This window comes from Platalea leucorodia (assembly GCF_965183815.1).
Source record: "Platalea leucorodia genome assembly, chromosome: 1".
NCBI lineage: Eukaryota > Metazoa > Chordata > Aves > Pelecaniformes > Threskiornithidae > Platalea > Platalea leucorodia.
The window spans coordinates 43,021,439-43,034,459 of NC_138823.1; positions in this window are offsets into that span (position 1 = coordinate 43,021,439).

A 13,021-nucleotide genomic window follows, 5' to 3' on the forward strand; every position below is an offset into this window, starting at 1 on the left:
ACAAACTTTGGGTGTTGCTTGGGATGACATTGCACACACAAATGTGGCAATGAAGTCCAAGAGGGCTATTAAGGCCATTGGAGATGCTGCCAAAGACAGCAACAACTTGTGTAATAGTTTAATGATTAAAGCACTTGCCCAGGAGGCAGAAGTAGACAAAACTACATCCTCCTCAACCCGAGGGGGTTTGAACACAGTAATATCAAGAAGGAAGCTGCATCTTCCCTGAGTTTTTCTTGATTATTGGGCTCAGGACAAGACTGGGGTGAGGCTCAGCTCTCCCTCCCCCACCACTTGATGGGGCTCACTGGATGGCAATGCTTTCAGGAGTCTGAAGGGGGAATAAAAGCAACAAAGCGCCTTCTTTTGTCCCCTGTGAGCAGGGCCCTTCTCAGGTGATGGAGGAGTCCTGGGTTTCTGCACTCCCCTGACGGCCCTGAGAGCAGAGCCCAGAAATCCCCCTGTCCAGTGGCAGGGTCAGGCTCCTCTTGCTTCTCCCCTCCTCAGTGCTGTGGACTGGCTGGGGGGCAGCTGGGGAGTGTGGCCCCATGTTGGAGAGCACTTTGGCTCTGAGAGGCCAAGGAGCGGGGAGGACCTACTGGCCTGCTCCCTGGGCAAGGACAGCTTTTTTTGGACATCTTCCTTCAAGACAGCACTCAGTTTCCCAACCATGATGGCCAGAGCACCCTGTTCTGCAGCTCTGGGCAATGTGCCTGTTGGGATATCTGGTGGCTTCCTGGGGGTTCCTGCTGGGACAACACTGGTAAGATTGTCCAAGTTCCAGGTCAAGTCTTCTCCCAGTCCCAGAGGTAGTCTGGGAGCCACTTGCATGACTCCTGCACTTGGGGATGGGAGCTCCTGTGATAATACTCCCTAGAATCATAGAATAATTAATGGTGGAAAGGATCTCTGAAGATCATCCGTCCCAAACTGTTGTCCAAGCTGGGCCAACTTTTGTCTTGTTTGGTAATAATTTCAGAAGCTCAGAAGTTAGCAGCCTCCTGCCGATCCACCAGGATAAAAGAGTTTCAAAAAAGATGCTAGAACCATGGTAAAATGACCACAGTGTACTTTATTTAATGATTTTGGTACCTTGTGTTGCAATAAAATAAAAAAAATCTACAAAATCCAAATATATAAAATTTTCAAGTTTTCCTTTTAAGTTTTACAAGAAAAATCAAGTTGTAACCAAGGAAATTTGTTAGTATGAAGCACTACTTTCAACTTCATTTCATCACAAATTGCAACTTACTTAACAGACCAAAAGAACTATGGTACTGCAGTACATCAAATACTTCACACACTGTGTTCTTTACTATAGCACATGTAACCTCTGCCGCGGGAGGCAGCGGTCTCTAGCCAATAAAGACACTCTTCACAATCTGAACTCTAAAGGAATGTTTGTATACATGGATTCAGAATATATATATTTACAGGAAGATTTCTTCTTTTTCTTTTTTTTAATAACTATTTTGATTCTTCATTTCAAATAAAATACCAAATACATTTTTACAATGTTTACAAGTCAAAGCACAAGTTCTGCAATGATTATCATTCACCTCAAGTCACTGTGCTTGTACTGGGGCAATATCTATACTGTTCCATAAACACAAATGTGATCTTCCATCACTTTATTTCTGCAACGGTGACTAAGGAGTATAAGCACAGTAACAATTATTTTAGCACAATCAGTGTATAATGCAACAGTTTACAACAGAGAACTGAGAAACTATTGGTCCATTCTGTTCAACTTGCTGTTTATCTGCCAACTGTTACGTTAGTCTTTGTCACATAAATTGTGTACAAGAGAAGAGTTAAATAACACAACTTGAATAGGAAAGAGCACACATCTTTTTAAGGCAAATTAATAAGCAGCTTATGGTGTTTTTTGTTAAACTGTACCCCAACGGAACCTAAAAATAAAATGTATGTTCTGCAACTGTCAATAATTATGTCTTGTTAAATTGATGTCCTCTGTAAATTGATCAACATGGCTTTGAACCTGGTTATTCAAAATGGAAAGAACTCCTCCCCCCAAATCCCCAAATATAGAAAGTGCATGATTTCATATGCGCCAAACCAAAACAAAAGGCAGCTGAGGTAGTTAGATGTAAAATGTATTTATGAAAAATAACTGAAAAACTAAACCCAGGACATAAACAGTAAAAATTCACTCATTTGGAATTAATTTTATATCATGCAACAACTTAAACCAGGAAACTTTATGATTTCTGAAAAAAAAAAAAAAAATAGTAATAATAACATAGGAATGAACACAGAAATACTATTGGAATTTGAATTTCAAGTATTTGAATCTATTTGCATGTGCATTTTTTTTACAGGCTTTTTATAGTATTAGGAATTCATCTACTTTTTATCAGGCTTCACATGAGATCTGGTCTACCTCTGGGACTGCAGCTCCTGGAAGGCAGAAATACACTGCGAGTGCCTGAAGATGTGCCATCACGTGTGCCCGGAGGCACCACCATCTCAGCTTGGGTGAACTTCTACTCACCCATCCTCCACCGAGGCCACCTGAGAATCACAGGGCCAGAGATCCCGTGCCTACGTCTCCTGGGGACTGATCGGGTAGATGTCCTGGGAGCCTGCCTGGGATGTACCCACATGTCTGGATCTATGAGGGATGTGCCCATCTGGTGGGGATCCCCCATGTTATGTTCCTGCAGAGCCTGTGTGTACACACTCAGCCCAGGCAGAGGACCCGCACACCAAGCAGTCCCCAAAGAGAGGATCAGTCTCCACCTTGGACCACAGAGTCACAGCTCCTCTTGGGCCTTCTTGCCCATGCCCAGCACCATTGCATTTCAGCCCTCACGGTGACCTTTTCTCATCTGGAGAGAGGGACAGTGTTCCCCCTCCTGCAGACAGGACAGTCTCCAAGAAAGTGCTGGCCTGAGTCCACTCAGGATGAGCAGGGATTTGGGCTTGCATGAGCCTCTTGTCCCAGAGCTCCAGCTAACAGCCCCTGGCGCAGAGGCAGCCCCAGCTTTCCCTTCCGTTCCTGCCTAGGAAGAGGAGCCGGCAGTTTTCTCTACAAAAATGCACAACTTGAGTGTGCAGGTGCAAGAAAAGACTTCAGGCTCTGGGAATGAATTTCACAAAAAAAAAGCCCACTTCTAGGAGACAGACAACTTGGAGATGTGTTCCTGTCTTCAGTAGCAACTACCTAATACATCCCATTACTGAACGTGCCATGTGCTGGCTCTTCTGAGTCCTACTGTTAGATCCCACTGCTCATGGTCACGACATGGATACATGCAATCTGGTAGCATGAATTCTGCACTAGGCACCTGTCTTGAAGAAATCACAGAAGGTAGCATCATGAACTGAAATGGGTTTGGTGTTTTGTTTTTTTATTGGTCTGTGAAAACATAGGATTTGTACTTCTGAAGTGTGTGCATATGGTTTAAGTATAATTTACGAGAGAAAAATGTATTCGTGCCTTCTTTTGTTTTTGTTTTCTATTAAAACAAGGAAATCCTGAAACGCCTTTTTTTTTTTTTTTTTTTTTTTGCCTAATTTTACCTTTCTAAGATCCCTGTATTTTGATTATGATTTTCAAAAGTGCTGGGTGGTTTTGACCAACTTCATCTCTGGCAGCCCCAAATGAAGAGTCACTGATGTTCACAGTCTGCTGAACGTACGTACTACGGTGCCAGAGCCAGTGGTAATTGCCAATTACACTTGCACATCCTGCACATCGTGGCCTTTAATTTTTCCTGCTCTTGCCACAGAACTAAGTGGAAAACTAGAAAACTGGAGTGTAACATTTCTTGGCATGGCACAGTATTGCAGTTTTCCCCAAAATGTTTGTCAGGGGTTCCTGCTCAGTTGCTCAGATTTTTTTTTGGGGGGAGGGAGTGCGGCTATGAGAATCTCAGGTTCTGAGAGAAGTCAAGGCTTTATAGTTTTATGTAAACCTAAGCAGAAAAAGATAATCTGATTTTGAAGGGGAGAGAAGTGTTTTTCAGGCCTTATTTCCTAAAACACAAAGATGCTAAAAGGCACACCTTTGAAACAGCTGTAAAAATCTTTTTCTTCATGTGAAACAACAGTATAGGCAATCCTTATTGTTTTTCCCTATGCATATCAGTTTGGAAAGGACAGAAAAATACAAACTGCATTTCTGAGGACTGCATTGCACCAGCTAATAAACTTGTTTGTGTTCTTAGCACTAACCTTTACAGACTAGGCATCCAGTGTGATGTTTCAGTGTTTTGGCATTGTGGGTATTTGACAGATATAGGCATCCTCTTCGCTGTGTCGTAACTTTTATTCGCTGCCTTTCCTTTTCGTAGAGGCATGCTACAAATAATATCCGCAAGTCTCAGTGCTCACAGGCAACATCTGCCCCAAGAAGAAGCAGTTCCCCTCCCCATCAGCAGTTCAGCTCTGTCAGTGGTAGCCATTGGAGAAACTGGAACAGAAGAGGATCTACCTGCACCTGCCTCGTGCCTCGTGCCACCGAGCCACTCTGTCCTTTCTCTGTGTGACCCAGCACTAAAGACTGAGATGAGGGTTGTCAGGATCCAAATCCTAGATCCATTTTCAGGGGCTTCAGTGGTGAAAACATGACAGGCAAGTATCTTGGAGGGCTGGGCTGGCGGGCTGGTGGAGAAAGCAGGGGGACTCTTGCCTGAGCTTAGGATAAAATTTCACTGGCCCAACTTGTCCACTTTCTTCCCTGCTGCCCTAACACCCAGTGACTTAGGCTTTATAGAGAGAAGTTTCTTGAAATTGAAATGTATAGCTAAAGGATACTTTTTTTTCATAGAAAAAATTAAAATATTATTAATATATTAATAAGCCGCCTGAAAATTTAAACAGATATTTTAACTTATCCTGAATCCAGCCAGGTATCTTGGCCTCATCCAGTGACCAGCAGAATTGGAAGACCTAGAAATGCTTTAGTATTATTTCCAGTGGAGTGGTTTTTAATACAAAGCCTGATATTCCTCCCTCAGACATTTTCATTGATTTAGCCTAATCAGTATTGGGTGCACAATGACTGACAGTTTCACTTCATAGTAAAGTTCAAGTGAGCTGTAAAATGGTTATTAAAGAGATTCCTTAAAAATAAATTTCACTTAGAGAGACATTGTGGAATTTAAAAGCTAAATGCCCATGTGCTTACTCCTGGGGCTTATTGGACTCCATTACAGTCAAAAGAAAGTCATCCATTTGCTACAGTGGACCTTCAGGGAAGCCCTTTATGATTATAAACTGCCTGTAATCAAAGCAAATCCCAGTATAAAAAACGCTCCTGTCCAGAGTGCTGGAGTAAGTATGACTTATTGACGTGTTGTTCACCAGGCAGAATTTCTCTATCAGTCCTTTAAGAGTGTCTTCTGGTTTGTTTTTATTTTTGCTTAGCTGTAGATCATTCAAGAAGGTTTTATAAGCACAACTGTTATCAAGTCTGTCTTTTAGGATCATTTGCCTCACAAGAAATTGCTTTGGAAGGCTCAGCTGTTTTACTAATAGCCTAGAAACACTTTTGCACACATTTCCCCAAAACAAGTCAAATTCACCAGTCAATCTGAACACAGACTTTGAGTTCTGTATCTTAAGAGATGAAGGGTGGAAGCACGCACAAATTAGTTAGCCTTTTCTGAGTATACATTTTGCTGTAATGACTGGAGAATATGCTCTTTTTAATTACTACTGTGTTTATTAATAGTTTTTGTAGGAATCCATTTGGAACATCCACTGTGAATTAACTGATATGCTCCTTGCACATCACAAATTTCAAGAGGACAGTGTAGACTGAGGAAGAACAATTAAAGCTGGTTTTATTTTCTTTTTTTCTTTTCCTTTTTCTTTTTTTTTTTTTTTTAATACAAGAACATTACAGAGAGCTGCACAAAGTTTTAAAGCACAGCTGTACTCTGGAAAATTGCTATAAAATCAACATGGTAAGGAACTGTGTTTATTGCGTCTCAGTAGGTACCATTTCCAATGCACTCGGCTTACAGTGAGATGACTCTCCCATTTACTAATGCCATGGGTCATATCCAGAAGTAAAACTGGGTTTTGCATGGATCTGTAGCATGAGAAGTAACAATTGCTAAGTTAGCATTTGATTAAATATGCCGGTAAGTAAGCATGGGAAGAAGAACAGAGACAGCTTCCACTGTTGAGACAGCCTTATACATGGAATGGCACCTGCAGGAAAATAAAGTGATGCTTATTTGTTAGAATAAATATTAGCTTGTTAATAACACATAATTCAAAGAATAGACAGCAAAATATCTGTCCCCTCAAGTAGAACAAATTACACAGGGGACAGTTTCTGCCCTTGAGAATCAATGGGAATTGATTTAAACGAACTGCAGTCCTGTTAAAGAAGAACTGCAGTGGGAAAGTGGATCTGTGCTTGCTAATCCAACACGATCCCCAGTTAGCGGCTGTTCTGTGAGTCAGAAATGATCTCAGAAACAAAAGATATTTACTTCTAGGTTGCTATGGGCACACACCAAGGCTTTGGAACGATGAAGTAAGATCAGTTGAGCAGCAAAATGTGACAGCTATCTTTAAAAATGTTCCTGCTTTGCACTAGATAAAATTACTTCAGTATTTGCACCTTTAGCTTGCTTTTCCTTCTCTAACTATAGAGGTTATCTCAATAGCCAGGTGTGATGCAAAGGAATTTTTGAGTTTTGTACTACTACATGAGGAAAAAAAAAAAAATCTGATAGATAACCTGAGCGTTGTCTTCTCTCATTGGCGGGGTTTGCATATGAGACTCATAAACATAGGCGGAAAACGGAAACAAGGAAAAAAATCAGAACAGTTTCTAGTAAATTTTGCAGATGTGCTCCAGCGAATCTTTGAAGAAAACAGACCTGTCATGACATGCTACACTTACAGACCATGTATGAGGCTATGGATGTCTCCATAGTAATTTCAAATCAGGGTGACAGTGTGCCTGCTTCTAAACAAGCAAAAATTGACAACAGATAATATGGTTGAAAGCCCTTCAGCAGTGATTTCCATGATGAGCTGAGTGACAGAATACCTGAGCATGAACAAATACTATGAGGGCTCACCTACTCTAAAGATTCATAGCTGTTCCCTTATTATAATAAGGCATTTACCAAATCATCTACTGATCTTCTGTATTTTTTCCTGCTCTACACCTTTACAAGTGTACCCACTCATCCCACCCCACCCCCATGTATGTGCTCCTCAGCTGTGCAGGAACAACTTGATGTGAGGGCTATCAGCATTAAAGGAACGTGGACTTGCAAATCCCCTATTTGCTTATGGACGTACTGCATGAGAAACTGAGAGCATGAGAAAATGCACAAGCACTTGAACAACACCCAGCCTGTAATATTCCATGTACAGAAAAGCCCATCTTATGAACCTATTTTAAACCTTATGTTTTTTTGTGGAGGCCATCTGAGATTTATTCTCTGTAAAGAAAATAATAATAAAAAAAAGTCCTTTGACCTATAATCTATTCTAAAGGTCTATGTTTTCTAAATTTAACAATCACTGGCATAACAGCCATACAAAATCCTTGTCTCCCAGGCCTTAGTTTGAGAGACCTTTATATCTTATTGCTAATAAACAACTCCTGTCAATAGCAACAAAGTTATATCTAAAAAGTATCTTTCACTGTCTCCCTGTATGTTCCAGTTAGTTTGCAATGTACTAGAACTTTCTCACTCAACATCTTTCCTAGAGGAGAGAGTAATTGCACCATAAATAGTATTTTGGCATTAAGGTTTGCTGGTTGGTTTTTTTGTTTTTGTTTTTTTTTTTGTTTTGTTTGTTTGTTTCCTGTTAAAAGACTCTGCTCCTCACTTTATTCACTAAAACAGCAGGGGCAGCTTTTCCACAGTGTTTCACAAACATTTCTTAATCCTGACAGGAGGAATCATTCCATTGCTTTTGTGTTTTTTGATCTCCGGCCTCCCTGCTAAGGTAACCAGTGGAGCTGCTTCCACAATAAAACGTATGTACAGATTACTCATTGATGTACATACATGTGCATCCTGTGCAGACGGACCGGAGGGGGCTGTGGCAGCACCCTGCTTGAAAACTCTGTACCAGGAGGGGGTACAGCCAAGCCATGAGCTCTTGCCACGTCCCGTGTTGCTCAGCTGTGTTCCTCCAAGTAGCAGAGTTAGGTTAAATATTAAACAGCCCACTCGTTCCTCCTGATTTTTATAAACTGCAAGTGTAATAACCTACATCCTTCCTGCTTATGAAAGGATGTAAATGCTTTGCTGATCACAAGACTTTCTTTATTCAGAGCTCAGGTTCGGTATAGGCAACATTATTTTTCCCTTCTGCTTCACGTCAAAGTAGCTAAAATCCACCTGTGTGTTAAAAGCAATGAATAAAATATTTTCTGCATTCATTCACCTAGTTTTTAGTGCTGTTGCTAAATGTGGTATGTGGGTTTTTTTACAGTCATTTCTCCAGGATAAACTGTTCCACAACCAGCACAGTCATCTCAGAAATGAAATTGTACTGCTGCTGGGTAGAATGACTTTTTGGTTGATAAGGAAATTGATGACCAGAAAGAAATTTGGCCAGTTCCCCACTGACGATAACTAGAGCTGTCTCAATCCCCTCTTTTAAATACAACTCCTTGCATGTATAAAACAAATCAGATGGATGAATGATTCATAAGATGAATGATGAAAGCTTAGCTAGCATGAATTTACTAATGTTGCATTTCTTCTAGATCTCTCTTTCCAGTGTGGGCACCATGCTGAACACAGCTAACAACGCCTTTCTTTTTTTTCCCCCCAACTGATTAATGTTTGCTCACGGGAGCTTGATTACTGTATTACAAGTCACAAATTTGCAAGATTAAAAATGTCTGTTGAATTAATTAGCTGCAAATCAACCTAAGCAAAGCTTGACAAGTTCCAAGCTGTTCCAATAAAATAAAAAAGGAGGAATCGATAGCAGCCACAGATACATGACAATATGCTGGCACTTTGCGACTATAAATAGTGGCAGCTGCCCTCTCTGCTGACAAAGGAAGATTTTTCATTGTCCATACAGTGCTGTCTAGAGGCTAAATCCTGCCCAGATCGGTGTGGCAATCTCGCCAATGGCTAAAGTGTTCTCAGTGAAATATCTCCTGTGGGCCAGCCCGATAACCCTGGAGGAACTGGAGCTGGAAACAAGCTGCCTACTTTGTCTTCCCTTTCAGCAAGAGCCAGCACCCACAGTGCCGGCGCTGGGCCCGATCACAGCACATGCTGGCCGACAGGAAGGCTACCTGTGTCCCAAAATGGGAATGCAGGGTACGATGTTGGGAGTCATTAGCGGCTACTTTTGAACTTCCCCTCTGTAGCTACTGCCGTTGTCTGACCCAGTCACTGCGACAATTTTAGATCTATTGGTCCATAAATCAGATCCTGTTGGAAAGTTGCTATATTTTTCAAACACTATCCTTAATGCTGAATGGCGACTCGGGTCAGGAACTCAAGACATATACTTGAGCTTCAATGCAGCAAGTGCCTTCACTGGCTAGTAATCTTCTCCTCAGCTTCATAAAATTTAAAATTTGTTCTTATCAAACATTGGCTAAGAAAAAATCTGGGATACACAGATAATAATGCAGAACACATACTGAAAAAAGCATCAGTAATTAAAATTTCAGAAATAGCTACTGTGTATTCATGGTACATTTAAATTGACAGGGGGATTGTTTTCAGATACATGCATTTGAAATTTATCATCTTCACTGCATAATCCATGAGCTAGCAAATCTTTCCTTCTGACAGCATGTATCAGGCAACTGCATATTTGTTGGGTAACAAACACTCTTTAGTGTTCTTCAGACAAAATTCAAGTAAACCATCCTAATTATTGCAGGTTGTTTCCTTTATAAACTACTGACATTGATAACTGATATTCAGTGAAACAAATACAACCAACATTAAATGAAACAAAAGGTTTAACTGGTCCCTTTGCCATTTGCCTGTATTTTTTTTTCCTTGATTGATTCCTAAAGGTGAGAAATCCTTGTTTATTTTGTACAAATCTTTTTTTCCCCATTCTGTTCTTTTACCAAAATATTTAAGATGATGAAATGTAGCATTAGACATATTTCCTCCACAACTTTTCATTTAAGTACTGGCATAATACATTGCAAAGCTGTCTCCAGTAATGACTGGAATGTGTTTTCCGACAATGTTCTTTTCTTTTTGCAGTTATCACTTGATTACCCTTGATGATGATGCTCCTGATGCCTTTTTTTTAGGCTTAGAATTTAAATAAACTATAAGATTGAATCCTAATATAATTTCAGGACTCATTGTCATGTGTATACACGCACACACATACATATATATATGTATATATATATAAATTCTCTTGACACTGTAAATTTGCTCCCAAGTATGAGTCATGATCCTCTTATTTTTATTGTGAGAATAACAAACACTTTCACAAAGACTACTCTTTATAGTATGCTCCAATATGTGGGCACTGAACTTCTTGCATTCACCATAACCTGGGCAATTTGCACACAACTGTGGTTCAAACGTACCATCCAGAGAAACCACGTCTGCTCCACATGCTTCACTAGACAGCAGAGAGCCTGTTTCCCTTTGCTCAGCCCAAACTGATCTTTGTTCAGCAAAAAAACTAGGATCGCAAAGGGAGTGCACCACGGGCTCAGGGAACTATGGATAAGCTACATGGTGTATCTCTGGTGCACACACAAAGTCTGCCTGAGGTCTGATGAGAAACCAGGTGAACGTGGCCAGAGTAGCACACAGTGCATTAATAGACCTGATTCAAGGCAGCGTGTAGAGATTCAGGCTTAGTCACAGTGCTAACCATGTTCATACAGCTTTTGGTCAGGTTGGAAGGTGAGCAGAGTGATTTTGCATCTGCCGCGATTTTTTATTGTAGATATTACTTGGCTGGACGCAGGCAGTGGCACTGGACGTGTGCAAGAACTTCAGAGTCCTCAGCACTAAGGGGACCAAATACATCAGAATACTAGAAGTATGTCTACATTGCACAGGGTAACCTTTCAGTTTTGCACAAAGAGAAAGAACAGCCTCAAAATAAGAGGGAGGGAGCATGCCCTTCTCCTCAGTAGCGTGCAGCCCTACAGCCTTCCCCTGAGAGATAGTAGCTAGAGATATGAATCATTGCTAGCTGAAGAGATAAGTGAGCCTGGCTCTCCCCTTGGTCTCTGCTTACCACAAGTCTACTGCTGGCAAAGCAGTCATGGGTATTTCTGTGCAAAGCTCCATCTGATAGCACCCCAGAGGACCTGAGTCCTTCAGGTAAGATGGGCAGAAGAATACCTGCTCAGGGGATCCTGGCAGGCTTAGGTGGGAGATAGGAGCTGAGCTACTCTGTGCTGTGAAGACCAAGGTGTTTCTGACCAAGTCCAGGAGCCAAATTTTAGGTGCTTGAACGTATAGCATAAAAAGTTCAGGAGCTCCTGGTTAGTGCAGTTTGGAGGATCACAGTATTAGCCTGAGGACTCTGATGTGCCTGCGCTGACCTCTGCATGTGTGCCAGAGCATGCCAGGTACCTGGTCCCCGTGTGTTGTGACTTTTGTCCAGCCCATGCACGTGGTTTTCCTCTCTGTAGGCTCTTTGGTGCATGAGGTGGGGAGAGAGTGCTGGACTATGCCCAGGCCTTGCCCTGCGTGGGCTTGTAGCACCCAAACACAGCTTATATCTTGCCTTAGCACTATATTACCTCTCTGAAGGCTCTTCCAGACGTTCAACTAGCAACTTTTTTACCTTGAGGAAATCACTTATCGGTGAACTTCTGTTTTGCGGTACCTTTTACACACTAGATGGCTGAGTGGACACACCTATTTCACACTAGAAATGCTTCTGTGAGGTTTAGTTCGGTGCAAAAAAAGCCCAAACTCAACGCTTTGTTGAAAGGATGTGGACTTTCCTACAGCAGAACAGATCTTGTGTAGAAAAGCTAGTGTATAAAAGCTTAGGTCTAGAGCATTCCCAGAAGTAAGATCCAGAAGCAATTGCTTCCAAAGATATCTGAAATAAGAGGCTGAAATCTACAGATTGTATCCATAGCAGTCATGTCTTTGTTTCTATGAATGTAGCATCTAGTTACATTGACAAATCCATTACATTTTTAAGTTTATCCCAACCATTCCTGGAAACGAGATTGTTGGTTACACTTTGAAGTTTCTTGGCTGTTTTTATTTTACAGTGCCTTGCATGCAGAAGTTTAGATTTGATCTTTCTATTAGTGGGCCACTTATCTCACAATTTCTTGTAAATCTCTATCAATGAATACAGTATCTATAACTCTGTTGTAATTATATACAAGCTTCTCTCTTACCTCTCTAGCTCATGTAAATCACTCCATAAATGTGCTGAAGAGGACTTTTTCCCCCTGCATCTTGCACATCTGTCCTCTTTGCTCCAGGACTCAGAGTAGGCAGACGGCTTACTAATGGGCATATAAGATCCTCTGGATAAGAATTAGATGCTAAGCATTCAGAACAAAATGTAAGTACAGGAGCCAAGCTTACATGTTTAGAAAAAGTTCCTTTTAATGAATGTGCTGGTCAGCAATTGGCTTGTGTAAGGATCACTGGAAATAACTGGTTTCAGGGACATTTTTCAAAGTCTCCTTGAAAGGATCACAAAATGGCAATTCGGTCAAAATGGGTATATTCTTAAATGTTTGAACTAAAAAGGAAAGAAGAAGAAATGTCCTGATTCATTCTGAGTTAGCACTCAGTTTAGAGCATGTATTTCAGCTTGAGCCAAATGATATTCAGGCTCTTTGATATGAAGCAGATCTCCAGCTGACTTCAGTTAGGAGCTAGGAAGTGAAGACTCACTACCATGGTCTGAATTCATGCAGTTACTCACTCAAGGCCAGGAGCCTGATTTTCTCATATTCGTACCAGTGTAACTGTGAAGAAATCCCACCAAACACCTGCAGTGAGGTCACTATGGTAAAACAAATGGTCCCAGGGGACCCTTCACATGTTAAAAAAGCTTTGCAAATGATCTG